Raw genomic sequence first — 4,456 nt, 5'->3', positions numbered from 1 at the left:
TGAAAAATAAAGGATTGTTTTAGATAGGAATTCATTAACAATGACACAAAGACCAAGTCTTGACCATCTGTTTTTGTATGACCTACCAGCTAAGAATCATTTTTACACACCAAAAAACAAGTATCAATAAAAAGAAACAGTAGATTGTAGTTTACCCCTCTTTAAAGAATTGTGTTTTCAGTGATAGAAGAAAGAGGGATAGAAGGGAACATAATTTTAAGGAGAATGGGTACCTTAAGAGAGCTCTTTCTCTAAGTAAATATTATGCTTCCTAGGATCACCTTTCATCTCAGGAGATGGTACATAAGTATTCTTATGTGTTGGAAATGGCGTCGCCAATATTCAGGGTAGTGGGGAGATTGTACATCCAGAGATTGTTTATAATTGTTAGGACATTTGAAAGGAACAGGCTTCATGACAGATTGACTCCCAATAACACACATTCTTCTTCCTAAATTGATATTTTTTGCAACTGAGGAGTAACAGAAAAAGTCTTGCCAATAATAAAACAAAAAGGAAGGGAGGCTGGGTGATAACAGAAGAGGTATAGAAAGGATCTCAACTTTTGAAGCTATAGCTAATAAGGAATATAGTATACATAAGAAACATGGAAGTGTTTGGCCCAAGAATGGGGGAGTGACAATTCAAAATTATCTAGCTATGAAAAGACTTAGAACAAAGCAAAATCAACTTCTTAGTTTCAATATGTCAACTAATATTTATTAAGTACTTACTTACTATATGCTAGGTAGGGTGCTAAGACTTGGGAATACAAAGAAAGTAAAAAATAGTCCCTGCTTTCAAGGAACTCACATTTTAATGAGGGAAAACAACATTCAAACAATTATGTACATACATAATTTCAGAGAAAAGGCACTAATATTAAGGGAGACTGGGAAAGGATTCTTTCAGATGATGATATTATAGCTCAGAGTTAAAGGAAGTCAGAGAAAACAAATGATGGAGGTAAAAAGGAAAGAAATTTCACGGCTGGAAGGCAATTTGAAAAAAAAAATCATAAATTAGGAAGAAGGAATATTCTGTTTGAGGAACAGCTAGAAGGCCAGATCCACCAAGGTCCCTAGATCATAGGATATGTGGTGGGAAGTAAAATGTAAGAAGACTGTTAAGGTGGAAGAAATGAGATTTTGAAGGATTTTAAAAACTAAGCAAAGGATGCTGTTTACTATCCTCTCAGTAAAAAAGTCACTGGAGCTTGTTAGAAAAGGTAGTGCCACTATTATAACTATACTTTAGGAAGATCACTGTATGATGGATTGACTAAAGTAGGGAGACATTTGAATTAGGAAAACCTCTAGGAGAAATAGACATTACAGAGAGATGTTGCTTAATGCTAACAGGTTAGAAAGGAAGAGAGGGAAATTTAAACATAGCAATCTGGATGAAAAGAGAAAAATATAAAAAGGTGTGTGTGTGTGTGTGTGTGTGAGAGAGAGAGAGAGAGAGAGAGAGAGAGAGAGAGAGAAATAGCTGAATCAATTAAAAAAAGACAGATAAATCAATAATTTAAGGAACTTGAAACAGAACAGGTAAACAGTAATAGGGAGAGAAAGTGTCTGCCAAATTAGATCATAATCAATTTGATACAAACAAAATTAATCCCAGAAAAAAAATGTTGACTTAAAAGAGGACAAGGGACATATATTTAAAAATAGAGGAAAATGCAAACCTAATAATCATATCATTGATTATGAATGAAGGTACAGACTGGTACAGCTTAATTCTCCCAATATTCTGCTCCAAACAAATTTAAAGTAACATCTCAAATCAAATTTTGGAGCTGCATCACCAACAAAAGGTGAAAGAGAGACATTAAGACAATTTGGGAGGTCTACCACAGTAGGCATACATCTAAGTGTTCAGCAGGAGCACCCGTTGTAGAGATTGGAGGCAGCTGGGACAGCAGCACCAGCAGCAACTTTGGGAAATCTCAACACAGAGACAGTAAGGGTCAGACAACTAGTCAGAAACAGATTAAATAGCACTCTTTGCTATCTCTTGGTGCAGCTGGTGCTAATTTTCAATACATTTTCTCCATTTCCTATAAGTCACTCTGTGTCACAATTCCAGGACCAAGAGGAACACTTGTGGCTACAGAGGATCAAGGATCCTTTCTGGGTAAATACCAGAGTGCAGACCAGGAGAACAGTGACTATAGCTTTCCCAGGATAACACCACTTTGAAAGCACCAAAAACTTGAAAGATTTCCAGAACTATCTCTAGAAACAGCAGCATGAAAAAATATGAAAATAGGAAAGCAGAGCTCAGTCTTAATAAAAAGTTCAAAATGGAAAAAAAAATAGGCAAACAACAACAAAATCTTTTAATAAGCTACTAACATAGCATGGAAGATAAAGACATAAACTTAGAAAAAAGACCAAAATGTTAAAATAACAAAGCCTCAAAGAAAAAAATACTAAATAGACCTAAGGACAGCAAGAATTCTGGAAGAGTTGAAGAAAGACATAGTAGAGATGGTAGTGTTGTGATACGGGGAGTTACCTACCAGTGGTTGCTGGAGGTCTAACAAACCTGTAAAATGAATCTCTTTATGTGAGAGGATGATGATGATACAAAGAGACTGAGAGGCAGTTGCATTGTCTGACCTTTCTCCTCTTCCCTCTGCCTCCAATTAATTTCATTCCCAGTCCAAAAGCAACACCTGTGTCAGTAAAAGCTGCTTTGCAATTCCCTCAGATGTTATGATTCACAGCTGTGGAGGTTTTTGGAGAATTGACCTGCCCCTTCCACTAGGCATGGTCCTTAATAGTAGAGGAAAAATTTGGAAAAGAAATAATGAATGGAAACAAGAAAATTATATATATATATATATATATATATGTGTGTGTGTGTGTGTGTGTGTGTGTGTGTGTGTGTGTTGTGTATAAAAGAATTAATAGGTTGGTAAAAGAGGTATACACATACTGAAAAAAAATAACACATTAAAAATATATCTAATGGTATAAGAGGCACAAAAATTCTCTGAAGAAAAAAAAACCTTCTTAAAATCAGAATAGATGAAGTGAAAAATAAATTTAAAAAATCACTGAAGAAAAGAAAAAAAAAACTACTTAAAAGCAGAATTGCCCAAATGAAAAAAGAGGACAAAAGCTCATTGAATAAAATAATTACTTTAAAATAGAATTAGACAAGTGGAAGCTAATGACTCCATGAGACATTCAGAAACAATTTTAAAAATAAAAAGAATGAAAAACAGAAGAAATGTGAAATATCTCATTGGAGAGAAAAATTTTCTTGTAAATATATCAAGAAGAGATAATTAAAAATGAAATTACTATGAAAAATGAAAATAAAAAAAATGATTATGAAAGTCATGATCAAAGGAAGAGCCAGATATCAAATTATCCAGGAAAACTGCCCTGATATTTTAGATCCAAAGGGTAAAATAGAAATTGAAAACATCCACTGATAACTTTCTGAAAGAGATTTCAAAATAAAAATCCCAGGAATATCATAGAAATATTTCAGAGCTCCCAAGTCAAGGAGAAAATATTACAAGCAGCCAGAAAGAAGCTGTTCAAATGTCTGGGAGCCATGATGAGAAATAAAACAAGATTTCACAGCTTCTACTGTAGAGGATCTGAGAATTTGGGCTGTGATATTTCAGAAGATAAAGAAGCTAGGATTACAACCAAGAATGACCCACCCATTGTAACTGAGTACAATCCTTTAAGGGGGGAATGGATATTATTTAATGAAATAGTGGACTTCTAGGTATTCCTGATGAAAAGATAATAACTGAATAGAAGACTTAACATTTACACTTGATTCATGAGAAGCACAAAGAAGTAAATATGAAAGAAATCATAAGGGACTCAATAAAGTTAAATTGCTTATATTCTGATCTATAAAGATGATACATGTAATTCTCAAGGACTTTATCATTATTAGAAGTCTAGACAGAAAACACAGGAGTGGGTTGATTATATTGGGATGAGCTAGAAACTCATGAAAGGAAAGAAAGAGAGATACACTGGGAGAAGGAAGAAGGGAGAAATAAAAAAGGAAAATTTTTTTCTCATGAAAGAGGCATGCTAGGAAGAGCTTTTATAATAGAACCAGAATTGGTTCAAAAAATGAAAATTATACATATACACAATCAATTGAATATAGGAATCTATTTTATCCAATTGGAAAGTAGCAGGGGAAGGGTATAAAAATATGTGAGGGAGTTTCATAAAAGGAAGGACAGATTAAGAAGCACACTAGTTACAACGCAAAACAGAGGGTGAGTATTTAATAGACAAACAGGGAACTTATTTTGTTAAGGGTTAAACTAGTAACTTTTTCTAGCTGAAATGGGGCAGATATTAGGAAAAGATTCTCCCCCATTCCCAGTCCCATACCACCTCATTCTCAAGGGGTGCTATAGAAAGCATACTTAAGTTGATCAAGGGACAAGGCTTAATTATAA

Source organism: Sminthopsis crassicaudata, chromosome 4, assembly GCF_048593235.1.
Source record: "Sminthopsis crassicaudata isolate SCR6 chromosome 4, ASM4859323v1, whole genome shotgun sequence".
Taxonomy (NCBI): domain Eukaryota; kingdom Metazoa; phylum Chordata; class Mammalia; order Dasyuromorphia; family Dasyuridae; genus Sminthopsis; species Sminthopsis crassicaudata.
Note: the sequence above shows the minus strand (reverse complement) of the source record.